The sequence below is a fragment of the Bos javanicus genome, chromosome 4, assembly GCF_032452875.1.
Source record: "Bos javanicus breed banteng chromosome 4, ARS-OSU_banteng_1.0, whole genome shotgun sequence".
NCBI classification, from domain to species: Eukaryota; Metazoa; Chordata; class Mammalia; order Artiodactyla; family Bovidae; genus Bos; species Bos javanicus.
This window is the reverse complement of record NC_083871.1, coordinates 30,559,086-30,573,411: the sequence shown is the minus strand read 5'-3', so window position 1 is coordinate 30,573,411 and position 14,326 is coordinate 30,559,086. Positions and strand designations below refer to the sequence as shown.

General features: G+C 40.9%; 1 long non-coding RNA gene across 2 annotated transcripts in view; it reads right to left on the bottom strand.

Moving 5' to 3' along the window:
• LOC133245927 (uncharacterized) overlaps positions 1-10,163 on the bottom strand; it is a 230,588-nt gene extending 220,425 nt beyond the window's left edge. For both annotated transcript variants that reach the window (XR_009735818.1, XR_009735819.1), the window contains exon 1: positions 9,817-10,163. This is a non-coding gene — a long non-coding RNA (uncharacterized LOC133245927). The remainder of the gene's footprint in view (positions 1-9,816) is intronic.
• Between the last annotated feature and the right edge of the window lie 4,163 nt (positions 10,164-14,326).

The window sequence follows — 14,326 nt, the reverse complement described above, 5'->3', positions numbered from 1 at the left end:
GAGTTTCAGCTTTAGCATCATTCCTTACAAGGAACACCCAGGGCTGATCCCCTTTAGAATGTACTGGTTGGATCTCCTTGCAGTCCAAGGGGCTCTCAAGAGTCTTCTCCAACACCACAGTTCAAAAGCATCAATTCTTCGGCGCTCAGCCTTCTTCACAGTCCAACTCTCACATCCATACATGACTACTGGAAAAACCATAGCCTGAATGTTACACATGCAAAAAATCCATGAGTTCTATGGTGATATATAACAATATGTAAATAAAAATTGTATTTTCAAACACAGGTAGTGGTTTTCAAACACAGGTTCATGCCAAGTTGAAGACTTAAAGCAAATAAATGACTTCTGGATATTGGACAATACATATTATGCATACACCTAAATATACTGAAAAAAAAAATCAATGCTACTCTCTTTTGCCAATCTGTATTTTAAGTTTATATTTTGTTGGATATGCCTTATACCTACCATTGGAAATAGTTGTGTGGAAGCAGTGTTACATTTAAGAAACCTGGGATTGAAGAGTAAAAATCAGAATGCCATCAGTGCTGAAGAACTTCAGTGGGTCATCTGGTTTACTTCTCAGCCTCTGAATATGCAAATTCTTGATCCTTCAAGAGAGTTAATTTGCCTGTTCTTAAATTGCCTCCATCTCTAGGGATGGAGGCATCATGGACTGTTTTAGTAGACTAATATATTGGTGTTTCCATATGTTGAGGGAGTATGGAAAGAAAAGCCTTGGAGAAATGACAGTTTTCTTCAAATACAGTTCTCTGCCTTTCTAGGGGAATTTGAAATAGCTTCCCTTTATCTCCAAAGGCAATTCTCCTCAATTAAAAATTAATCAGGAATTAGACAAGTTCAAATAGTGAATTGTGTACTTCTCTTATTGCCACACAGAAGCACCACTTTAGCCAGAAAACTAGAATAAATACCAACCTTTTCTGGAGAAGGAAATGGCAATCCATTCCAGTACTCTTGCCTGGAAAATTCCATGGATGGAGGAGCCTGGTAGGCTACAGTCCAGGGGGTCACAAAGAGTTGGAGACGACTAAGCGACTTCACTTTCTTTCTTTCTATAGTTTCTTTTGGAGAGGGAAATGGCAAGCCACTGCAGTGTTCTTGCCTGGAGAATCCCATGGATGGAGGGGCCTGGTGGGCTGTGGTCTACGGGGTTGCAAAGAGTCGGACATGACTAAGCAACTAACACACACACACATACCAACCTTTTCAGAATTGGCCTCAGTTTTCATGAATTTCGAATATGCAAGGTCCTTGGGAATGCATTCCTCACAAGAAATGGGACTTAGTTGGTCTGAAGTGCTGTCATGTGAAGGAATATTGTGTCTGTTGGGCATTGCTCCAAAGAGTAGGCTATGAGCAGTGGAAATAAATCATAAGAAGGCATATTTTGACATATGGTAAAGATGTAATAACAAAGCTGCCTAAAACTTAAACAGGCTGTCTAAAAATCCAGTGGCTTCTTGGTCTCTGAAATTGTTTAAGCAAAGACAGAATGATCACGCACAGAGGGTACTGTGAGTCCTCACTAGTTAAAAGGTTCGGTGGATAGCACGTAAGGTACCTCCTGCTCTAAGCTTTCATGACTAAATGGTTCAAATACTTTAATCTTTTCTGATGAAAGCTATCTTGTTTTTCTTCAACAATCTTGGTTGTCACTTATGAATTTTTCCAAATTATTTACATATATTAATTTTAAATATACATATGCCACTGATAAGCAACATTTATCTACCTGTCTATACCTGTGCATATCCTTTAATTCAAAGACTTAAAATATTTGACAAAATAGCCAGGAATATACAACAAAGACAAGTATTTATTCAATAAACAGGGCTAGGAAAACTGGATATTCACATGTAGAAGAATAAAACTAGATCTCTATCTTACACCACTCATAAAAATTAAATCAAAGCTATCTTGAGAAAGAATAATGGAACTGGAGGAATCAACCTACCTGACTTCAGGCTCTACTACAAAGCCACAGTTATTAAGACAGTATGGTACTGGCACAAAGACAGAAATATAGATCAATGGAACAAAATAGAAAGCCCAGAGATAAATCCACGCACATATGGACACTTTATCTATGACAAAGGAAGCAAGAATATACAATGGATTAAAGACAATCTCTTTAACAAGTGGTGCTGGGAAATCTGGTCAACCACTTGTAAAAGAATGAAACTAGAACACTTTCTAACACCATACACAAAAATAAACTCAAAATGGATTAAAGATCTAAACGTAAGACCAGAAACTATAAAACTCCTAGAGGAGAACATAGGCAAAACACTCTCTGACATACATCACAGCAGGATCCTCTATGACCCACCTCCCAGAATATTGGAAATAAAAGCAAAAATAAACAAATGGGACCTAATTAAACGTAAAAGCTTCTGCACATCAAAGGAAACTATTAGCAAGGTGAAAAGACAGCCTTCAGAATGGGAGAAAATAATAGCAAATGAAGCAACTGACAAACAACTAATCTCAAAAACATACAAGCAACTCCTACAGCTCAACTCCAGAAAAATAAATGACCCAATCAAAAAATGGGCCAAAGAACTAAATAGACATTTCTCCAAAGAAGACATACAGATGGCTAACAAACACATGAAAAGATGCTCAACATCACTCATTATCAGAGAAATGCAAATCAAAACCACTATGAGGTACCATTTCACGCCGGTCAGAATGGCTGCGATCCAAAAGTCTACAAGCAATAAATGCTGGAGAGGGTGTGGAGAAAAGGGAACCCTCTTACACCATTGGTGGGAATGCAAACTAGTACAGCCACTATGGAGAACAGTGTGGAGATTCCTTAAAAAACTGGAAATAGAACTGCCTTATGACCCAGCAATCCCACTGCTGGGCATACACACTGAGGAAACCAGAAGGGAAAGAGACACGTGTACCCCAATGTGCATCACAGCACTGTTTATAATAGCCAGGACATGGAAGCAACCTAGATGTCCATCAGCAGATGAATGGATAAGAAAGCTGTGGTACATATGCACAATGGAGTATTACTCAGCCATTAAAAAGAATACATTTGAATCAGTTCTAATGAGGTGGATGAAACTGGAGCCTATTATACAGAGTGAAGTAAGCCAGAAAGAAAAACACCAATACAGTATACTAATGCATATATATGGAATTTAGAAAGATGGTAACAATAACCCTGTATATGAGACAGCAAAAGAGACACTGATGTATAGAACAGTCTTATGGACTCTGTGGGAGAGGGAGAGGGTGGGAAGATTTGGGAGAATGACATTGAAACATGTATAATATCATGTATGAAACGAGTCGCCAGTCCAGGTTATAAGCACGATACTGGATGCTTGGGGCTGTTGCACTGGGACGACCCAGAGGGATGGTATGGGGAGGGAGGAGGGAGGAGGGTTCAGGATGGGGAACACATGTATACCTGAGGCGGATTCATTTCGATATTTGGCAAAACTAATATTGTAAAGTTTAAAAATAAAATAAAATTTAAAAAAAATTAAATCAAATGGTTACTTTAAATGTAACACTGGAAACCATAAAACACCTGGAAGAAAACAGGGAAAGTGTCTTGGCAATGAATTTTTGGTAATGACACCTAAAGAAAAAACCAAACTGATATCAGTTTTGATTTCTCTTTTCCTCCTGCTCCATAGGTTATAAATTCCATTGCTTATTGCTCTGCAATATCTCTTCAATACACCCTCCCCCTTTCTCTTTGCACTGCTGTCTCTAATTCCTCCCTTAATATTGCTCACCCAGACTACGACAATTGTGCCCTGTCCTGTCACACTCATTTGTTCATTTGACAAATATGTGATGGGCACCTGCTATGTTCTACTTGAGGCTACAGCAGCAAGACACTGCCCTAAGAACCTCCATGCTTGTACAGAGAGAGACAACCCCTTCTCATACAGTGCTTTCTCTTTCAATCTGCCCTGTACCCAGGAATCACCTTCTTAAAAATCATAATGATAATTACATCACCACTTATAAACCTTTGGTGAGTTTGCACTCTGAAATTTAAGATGCTTCATGGACTTAATCTAAAATCCCTTTCCAGGCCAATATTCCCCAGTCACCTCCATTTTTTGATTCAGTTGAGAAAACTAACACATTCAGTTCAGTTCAGTCGCTCAATTGTGTCCGCCTCTGCGACCCCATGGACTGCAGCATGCCAACCTTCCCTGTCCATCACCAACTCCCGGAACTTGATCAAACTCATGTCCACTGAGTTGGTGATGTCATCCAACCATCTCATCCTCTGTCGTCCCCTTCTTCCGCCTTCAATCATTCCCAGCATCAAGGTCTTTTCAAATGAATCTATTCTTCGCATGATGTGGCCAAAGTATTGGAGTTTTAGCTTCAGCATCAACCCTTCCAATGAATATTCAGGACTGATTTCCTTTAGGATGGACTGGTTGGATCTCCTTGCAGTCCAAGGGACTCTCAAGAGTCTTCTTCAACACCACAGTTCAAAAGCATCAATTCTTTGACGCTCAGCTTTCTTTATAGTCCAACTCTCACACCCATACATGACTACTGGAAAAACCAAAGCTTTGATTAGACGGACCTTTGTTGGCAAAGTAATGTCTCTGCTTTTTAATACGCTGTCTAGGTTGGTCATAACTTTTCTACCTGTTCACAAACATCCTTAATACTTCCTTCCTAGCCCCTTCCTTTCTTTTTCTCAAAAACTGTTCTTTCTACAGTACCATGCCAGATGGTTCCCAGATGCTCATCTCTTGAATACAGACTTGTACAGCCCCCTCCACCTCACAGAACCTGTGAATATGCTGGGATGTCACTCCTGTGGTTGGTTAGGTTAGTCATCAGTTGACTCTGAGCTAATCAATAGGGAGATAGATCATCTTGGTGGAGCTGACCTAATCAGGTGAGTGCTTAGGAGGGGCTGGGCCATTCTTAAGCACACCTTGATGGTCTTGAAGGAGCAAATTCATGTTGAAGAGGAAACCACATGGCAGAGAATGGTGAGTAGCCTCTAAGAGATGAGGAGCACCCTCAGTTGGCAGCCAGTGAGAGAGCAGAGAATAAGTCCTTTAACTGCAAGGAGTTGAATTCTGCCAACAACCTGCCTGAGCTAAAGGACCCAAGCCTCAGATGAGACTCAAGCCCAGGCTAACACCTTGATTTCAGCTTAGTGTGATTCTGAACTAAGGACTCAGCTAACCCTGGTCCTAACCCACAGAAACTGTGGGCTAATAAACTGGTCATGCTATAAGCAGCTAAATCTATGGTAATTTGTTAGGCTCCTATAGAAAGAAATATCCACCCAACTACTGAGACCCAGTTTAAATGTTTATCTTTTTGGTGTTTGCCCTTACTTCACCAACCAAAAAGTGATCTTTCTCTAAATTCCTATAGGATCTTGCTTCCCTCTTATGGAACTTCCTACTTTTATTGTAGCTGTTTGTGTATGTCTTACTTCTCCTAAACTGTGGGTTCCTTGAGAGCAGACATGGCTTTCCTTATATACATATGCATACGTTCCATACAATCACTGAACCCAGTATTCACTTAGGCCATGTAGGAAAGACTTCTCAGGGAGCTAAGAATTAACAAAGCTTCAGTCTTCAGCTTCACATTCACTTCACTTGTTTTGTGCTTATGAGTAACTTCATGTGACTTAGCACAAGTACAGATCTTTGTGACCTGACTCTCCCTAAAACTGTCATGCAAAAGACTAATCCTTTTGTTAAAGGGTAAACAGCATGCAAGTTCAACATATTTAAAATCCAGAGTTGAAGGTCATTAAAAACAGATTTATGAGTTAGGAAATTTGCAGATAAGCAAGGTAGCACTTAGAGCTACCCAGACACCGTGATGCTTGCTGCCCAGAGGCGAGGTCTGGGGGAGTGGCTGTCATCCATACATGTCACTTCCTTTCTCTAACCTCACAGTTCCTTTCACCTGTGGATACCCAGGTGGGTTGAAATAAGAAATAATGAGGAACCCAGGCTCAGAAAAGAGCTTCCCCTGGCAGTGGAAGCATTACGTCCAGAGTTGGTTAATTGAAATCATGCATCGAACTAAGTTGCCACTTTGATGCGATCTGACAAAAATGATCATAGGATAAAATTGCCTCTTGCTGATCCCCACCTATCTTACATTTCAACTTGCAGCAAGATTGAAGCAAACTGCTCCAATTTACTGCTCCCGACCTGCTGATAATGGACACTTTGCCGTGCACTCTCCCTTCATTACTGCTCAGGTCAGGGCTGTTAACAGGGACTCTTGCCACTTTTGACAGATAGTCACTACCAAGATGAATGGCGGTAGCCACATGACCACTTAGGACCAGGCCTTCCCTCTCCAGTACCTTCAAAATGCCTTTAAAAAAATAAAAATAAAAGTCCACACTTCACTGTTTAACTCTTTATTAACTAGGAGAATCAACAGAAACCAGGCAACTGTGACCTCCTATTCCTTTATTGTAAAGCAAAAACTATTTCAAAGAAATAATTTAACAACATTTTAAAAAGAAACTTTCTAGCAAGTCTGCCTTTGTACATTCTGTTCTACTGGGGAATGGAGACTGGCTGTAAACTGAGTTTCATGGGGCAAGGAAGCAGTTATTCACCCAAAGTCTCAGCTGTGCTAAATATTATGGAGAACTGGCTCTGTTTCTGAGTTTAAATGGACTTATTTAAGAACAATAAAAAAATGTTTTGAGAGAAAATTAGCTATTTTTAATATCACACAGAGGAATAGAACTCATCAACAGCCTGGTATTCCATCATTTCAATTATTCATAAACAGCCTTTCACGAAGAACTTTTTACCACCAATATTTCTAAGTTATTCTACTTATAGTTAAAAAGGAAAAAAAAAAGATGAGAGGGATGCATGTACCTTTCTGGGCTTTCTTCTTTAGCAGACACCATAGATTAGATAGTAAGTGCTTAATAAATAAGTTCTAAGAGCAAGCTAAAGCAGAACAGTGTCTTACATTTCTTAAGGCTTCTAACTTAAAACTGTATATAAAGTGTATAGTGTTTGTATAGAATGCTTTAGTTTTTTATCCAACTCCTGACACACACATTCATATTTGCATTTGACAGTCAAATGAGCTCTCACAACTCTTATTAGATTTACACTGCATTGTCTAATTCACTTTGCCTCATGAAATTAGATGAACTATTAAATACCATAATCTGTTATCCACCATTAAAATTAATTGATTTTCATGTCACTTTATAACTAATGAATTACCTGGAGATAGTCTCATAAACTACAAAGCATAGTGGGAAAGCTCTTTTATTCCCCATCATTTCTAGTAATGTTGAACAGTCCTATGCTTTGCTAGTTTGTCTCTCAGCAGAAATCTCACAAACAAAGCTGTATTCAATAATTACACTTCATGGATAAGAATCACATTTATGAAAAAGTTTCTGAAGATGTGGATAATATGCTGCCTAATATTGCTCCAGGAGGGGGTTTGTCATATGGAAATTTCCAGACACAGTATGGTGTTGCCACAAGTATTATATAATTGAAATGGACATGCTATTAAACAGGAATAAAACCCTAGCAAATAGTCCTAAAAATAAATACATGGGTAGCATTTTATTGTGTTGCCTAAAATAAATCTTACTTGATATTTCAGTTCAAAGACTGCATAGCTGTATTACAGTAATAATGTGTGGTTATAGAAAATTTATTATGTGCCAGGCACTGTGCCAAGCATTTTTAACATGGATTGTTTTATTTAATCCTTACATGCTCCCATGATAGGAGCTTTATCTTTATCCTCATCTAACAGGTAGGGAAACTGAGACTGAGAGAGAATAAGCAACTTGTTCAAATTCACATAATCAATAACAAAGTAACTGGGGCATGAATCAAAAGCAATCTTACTCCAAAGTCAAGCTCCTAACTGTTATGCACTGGGGTCTTTTACTGTAACATCACTGTATCACTTGGCATGGATGGTATGTTGGGCCATTAATTGCTCACAATTTGTATCCATTAATGTTTATTAAGATAATCCTCTCAAAAATTGGTTCATTCAAGGAAAACAAAAATCTTGCTTTTTAAATGATCTTTCAGTATTAATAAATTGCTCCATGTGAATTTTAACAAACTTAACAAAACTCTGTGTTTATTTTCCCCACTGCAATATTAAAAGTGGGTAGGAGGGACACTGTACATCTACATATACTGAAGAAACCTTGAGAGCTGGGTTCAAAGGAGGACTCAAAGCTTCTCTGGCTGAATGAGGGGACGGACCATGCGCTCTGTTTTGCCTGGGACCGTCCTGGTTTTTGCTAGTTTTCCTGACATAATCATTAACAGAACGCCTTTTTATTCTCAATATGGTCCCAGTTCAGATAATAAATTAATGAGTTACTTTCATCTCAAGGGAGAAGCTTTTCTGCTTATTAATAAATTCAACTGTAAAGCACCTCCATCAGTCTCATGCAGTTGAACAGGTTGCTACCCCAGTGCGCTTTAAGCATTTCCTATCTGCATGCTAGGGCATCAAAGGAGTAGATGGACTTGCTACCTCTGACTTCTTCCTCACCCTTTTCTATTATTTCCTCGCCTCAGTGGGTCACTGGTGGATGGTCTTTTTATAGTGTGTCAACTTGGCTAGGCTATCGCTCCCACGGTTATTCAATCAAACACTAATCTAGGTGTTGTTTTGTAGGTGTTTATACATGTGATTTAAATCCTTAACCAGTTGACTTTAAGAAAGATTGTATAAAATCTGAGCGGGCCTGATTCAATCAGCTAAAATGCCTTAAGAGCAGAGGCTTCTCTGAAGAAGAAATTTCACCTGTGCACCTAAGAGCTCCAGCCTGACCATCTGCCCTAAGGATTTCAGGCTTGTCCCTCCCAACCCCTACACCTGCATAAGTCAATTCCTTGCAGTAAACTTCATACTATATATATATATATATATATCTCCTACTGGGTTTGCTTCTCTTTGAATTCTGACTGATACAGTCCCTTAGTGCTTGTTGAGTTCTGCTTCAAATCCTCCGCATGCTCTTCCAGGCTCCTTTAACTTTATTCCCATATAACTCCCATGGCTCCCTGCCTCTGCTGTCTAGTTCTAACAAATGCGCCTAGAGCACTGCTGCTGCTGCTGCTAAGTCGCTTCAGTCATGTCCGACTCTGTGCGACCTCAGAGACGGTAGCCCATCAGGCTCCCCTGTCCCTGGGATTCTCCAGGTAAGAACACTGGAGTGGGTTGCCATTTCCTTCTCCAATGAATGAAAGTGAAAAGTGAAAGTGAAGTCGCTCAGTCGTGTCCGACTCCTAGCGACCCCATGGACTGCAGCCCACCAGGCTCCTCCGTCCATGGGATTTGCCAGGCAAGAGTACTGGAGTGGGGTGCCATTGCCTTCTCCAGCCTAGAGCACTACTTTCCTCCTTTAGAATCTAATCTTTATCAAGGGCTGATATGCCCTAGGCACTCCGCTAGACAGAGGATACAAAGATGAAGAGAGTATAGTCTCTGTTTCCCAAGGTCTCACCGGCATGTCGCTGCCCAGCACAAAACTCGCAAAGCCCCCTCCAGTGCCTGAAGGACAAGGGACACGACTCCCGCGGCAAAGCCAACCTTGTTGACTTTCATCTGCCTCACAGGACTCAGAGCCCACAAGCACCTAAAGCGGGAGACGGGCTGCTCCTTGAGGCCTCCAATACGGTGCACGTTTCCTGTGGTTTTGTTTTAAAGTTCAAGTTTTGCTGCGGGGAACAAAACCTGGCTATTTAAAGCAGGATATTTAAAGCAGAATTCAGGGAATTAATTACTTACAAAACTGCTGTAAGGGCTGGAGACAGGGGCTTCCCACTGGTTGTTCAGGAATGGCTCTCAGAAACACACCTCAAAAACTGCCCATTAGGGGCCTGCTCTGCCGCAATCAGGAAGGTGGAGAATCCACTGAATTTATTAACTGGAACTTTTAGCTCAGGGTCAGGAAACGGTTGCTTGCCACCACTATTGCATTTTCCTTTCAGCATTCATAATGCTAGCGGCTGGTCACTGAAAAACCGCTACAGGAAAACCAACATCTCCAGGACGGCACGTGCCCGGGAGAAACCAGTAAAGCTTTAGGAAAATGGCTCCCTCTGCCGGCTGCCTCCCCCAAGTCTCGGGGGAGAGCGTCTAGTCCGCACGCAGGCGTCCAGCAGCAAGGGATTCTGGGAAGCAAGGCATCTAGTCTCCCAGCTGCTGGTAGTACAAAAAGGCTTAGGACTCACTATGGGGCATATAGCCTGAGAAAACTATGATTGGAAAACACACGTGTACACCAGTGTTTATTGCAGTACTATTTACAGTAGCCAAGACGTGGAAACAACTTGGATGTCCATCTATAAATGAATGGATAAAGAAGTTGTGGTACAAATATATAATAGAATATTACTCATCCATAAAAAGGAACAAATTTGAGTCAGTTCTAGTAAGGTGGATGAACCTAGAGCCTGTTGTACAGAGTCAAGTAAATAAAAAAGAGAAAAACAGTTATAATATTGTATATTAATGCATATAGATGCAATCTAGAAAAATGACACTGATGAAGCTATTTTCAGGGCAGGAATAAAGACTCAGACATGGAGAACAGACTTATGGACACAGCAGGGCCAGGACAGGGTGGGATGAATTGAAAGAGTATCACAGAAATATATACATTACCATATGTAAAATAGATAGTTAATGGGAAGTTTCTGTATAATACAGGGAGCTCAGCCTGGTGCTCTGTGACCACCTAGAGGGGTGGGATGGGGTGGGAGGTGGGAGGGAGGTTCGAGACGGAGGGAATATCTGTGTGCGTATGGCTGATTCATATTGATGTATGGCAGAAACCAACAGAACATTGTAAAGCAATTATCCTCCAATTAAAAATAAACAATTTTTTTAAAAAGGCTCAGCAGAAGGAGGTTAAAATGGATGCTGAGTGCCAGCCACATTTTCCATCACAGCTGGTTTTCATCTAACCTGGAAAGTTATTATGCCTCTCCTACTTGCTACTGCTGCTAAGTCGCTTCAGTCGTGTCCGACTCTGTGCGACCCCAGAGACGGCAGCCCACTAGGCTCCCCCGTCCCTGGGATTCTCCAGGCAAGAACAATGGAGTGGGTTGCCATTTCCTTCTCCAATGCATGAAAGTGAAAAGTGACAGTGAAGTCGCTCAGTCGTGTCCGACTCCTAGCGACCCCATGGACTGCAGCCTACCAGGCTCCTCCGTCCATGGGATTTGCCAGGCAAGAGTACTGGAGTGGGGTGCCATTGCCTCCTCCGGCCTATCCTACTTAAATAAGGATTACTGACTTTAATTAAAAGTCTTGGTGTCCTTAGCACTTAGCATAATTTCTAGTACATAGAGGTACTTCACATATACATTGAATGGATGGATGAGTGAAACAAAATAGTGACTTATTGACACAATCACAATTTTAAATTGTGATTTGTGTTATAGGTAAAACTTACCCAACAAATTACAGCAATTATATCCCATATGGACTTCCTTGGCAGCTCAGATGGTAAAGAATCTGCCTGCAATGCAGGAGACCTGGGTTCAATCCCTGGGTTGGGAAGATCTCCTGAAGAAGGGAATGGCAACGCACTCCAGTGTTCTTGCCTGAAGAATCCCCATGGACTGGAGGGCTACAGTCCATGGGGTTGCAATGAGTCAGACACGACCAAGCGCCTAAGCACAGCACAGCACATTTCCCATATAATGGCTAGTACAACATTTGGAAGTAGAAGGCACTCAATAAATATCTCTTGAATGACTGGAGGGATGAATACAGTGCTATCAGAGAATAGAGTCTGACATGCATACCTCAAGTAGACCTACATAACCAGCATTAATGCTTCTCTAGGACACTAGCTCATTAGACTGGAAGGTGATACATAATTTTCATATTATAGAAACTCATGATGTAAATATTTCCTTTATGTTGATATGTTTTGTCTCCCAAGAATTATTTTTATTGGATGCCTCCTCCTAAAGTTGCAGCCTAGTGAGAACAAATTAATTCCACACAAACATGATATAATTTTCTGAACAAATAATACACTTCATTTCGAAAGACTAATGGTAAAGAAGATTTATATAACATCACACTGCTAGTCATTTATGTTTGCAGTGTGGAGAAAGGCAGATAAACCTAAGTGAGAGAAGTTGGGACATCATTTCATGTAATTACGGTGCTATGGTCTGAATGTTTGTGCCTGCCCTGCCTCCCAAATTCATATGTTGGTATCCTAATGCCCAATATGATGGTACCAAGAAGTGAAGCCTTTGGGAGGTGCTTAGCTCATAAGGGTGGACCCTCACAAATGGGATTAGTGTTCTTCTTCTAAAAGAGACTACACATAGCTCCCTCATCCCTTCTGCCACATGAAGACACAGGGAGAAGTCAGAGACCCAGAAGAGGGCCCTCATCCAACCACACTGGCATCCTGATTTCAGACTTCTAGCCTCCAGAACTGTGAGAAATGAATTTCTGTTGTTTACAAGCCATCCAGTCTGTGGTCTTTTGTTATAGCAGCCTGAACAGACTAAAACACATGGCAAAAAAAAAAAAAAAAGCAAAAACCAACAACCTGCATATGACTTTGCATAGATGGGATAAAGTTCTCTGAGAGAAAATTGTTAGAGCTCATGTCATTCCTCTGAAATCTGCCCCCACATATGCGGGGTGCTTGTCATGCACAATGTGCCTCTTGAGCAACTTTCAATAAACTCAAAGAAAAATGCTTTGGAATTGGTAATTTGAAATCTGTATTGATAGCACTATAATAAGAGGTCACATGACATGCTGCCCCCAGGAGAGCAAGCAGTGTTGCATACACACTATCCGTACTTAAGAAATGCCTCAGGGATCAGTTATGGGCTGGTAAGCTATCACTGGAAAGACAAGGTCACTGTCTTATACTTCACACCGAGTTAGGAGTATCACTGTTTTCAAGAAGTTTTCCTTAAAAATCGTCATTAATTAAAATTATTTCACTTCAAACATTTCATATTTATTTTCTATTAAACTTAAGCTGCTATAATATTATACACATTTTTTGAAAGATAACCTAGTTGAGAAATTATCTTCTAATAACTTACTTCATTAATATTTTTATAACAATATACCAGACTCTCTTTTAAGATTCTATCTCCTGGCTTCCTAGCCTTGATACTAAGAGCATTCTGTTCCAGATAATTCTTTGGTGGTGAGGGGTTGTCTTGTGTATTATAGTATGTTTAACAGCATCCCTGATCTCTACCCTCTAGCTGCCAATAGCAAATCCCTCTCCCCTCTTTCCCCTATTTCGCCTCAATTTGTGATCGTCAGAACCATCTCTCAGTTCAGTTCAGTAGCTCAGTAGTGTCTGACTCTTTGTGACCCCATGAATCACAGCACACTAGGCCTCCCTGTCCATCACCAACTCCTGAGTTCACTCAGACTCACGTCCATCGAGTCAGTGATGCCATCCAGCCATCTCATTCTCTGCCGTCCCCTTCTCCTCTTGCCCCCAATCCCTCCCAGCATTAGAGTCTTTTCCTATGAGTCAACTCTTCACATTAGGTGGCCAAAGTACTGGAGTTTCAGCTTTAGCATCAGTCCTTCCAAAGAAATCCCAGGGCTGATCTCCTTTAGGATGGACTGGTTGGATCTCCTTGCAGTCCAAGGGACTCTCAAGAGTCTTCTCCAACACCACAGTTCAAAAGCATCAATTCTTCGGCGCTCAGCCTTCTTCACAGTCCAACTCTCACATCCATACGTGACCACAGGAAAAACCATAGCCTTGACTAGACAGACCTTTGTTGGCAAAGTAATGTCTCTGCTTTTTAATATGTTATCTAGGTTGGTCATAACTTTCCTTCCAAGGAGTAAGTGTCTTTTAATTTCATGGCTGCCGTCACCATCTGCAGTGATTTTGGAGCCCCCCAAAATAAAGTCTGACACTGTTTCCACTGTTTCCCCATCTATTTGGCATGAAGTAATGGGACCAGATGCCATGATCTTCGTTTTCTGAATGTTGAGGTTTAAGGCAACTTTTTCACTCTCCTCTTTCACTTTCATCAAGAGGCTTTTTAGTTCCTCTTCACTTTCTGCCATAAAAGTGGTGTCATCTGCATATCTGAGGTTATTGATATTTCTCCCGGAAATCTTGATTTCAGCTTGTGCTTCTTCCAGGCCAGCGTTTCTCATGATTTACTCTGCATATAAGTTAAATATATGCTGAATTGCCCTTGGTGGACAAAAATGCCCTCTGGTTGAGAATCACAGCTCTAGCTCCTCAAGGTCAAAGTTTTTGGTGATCAAA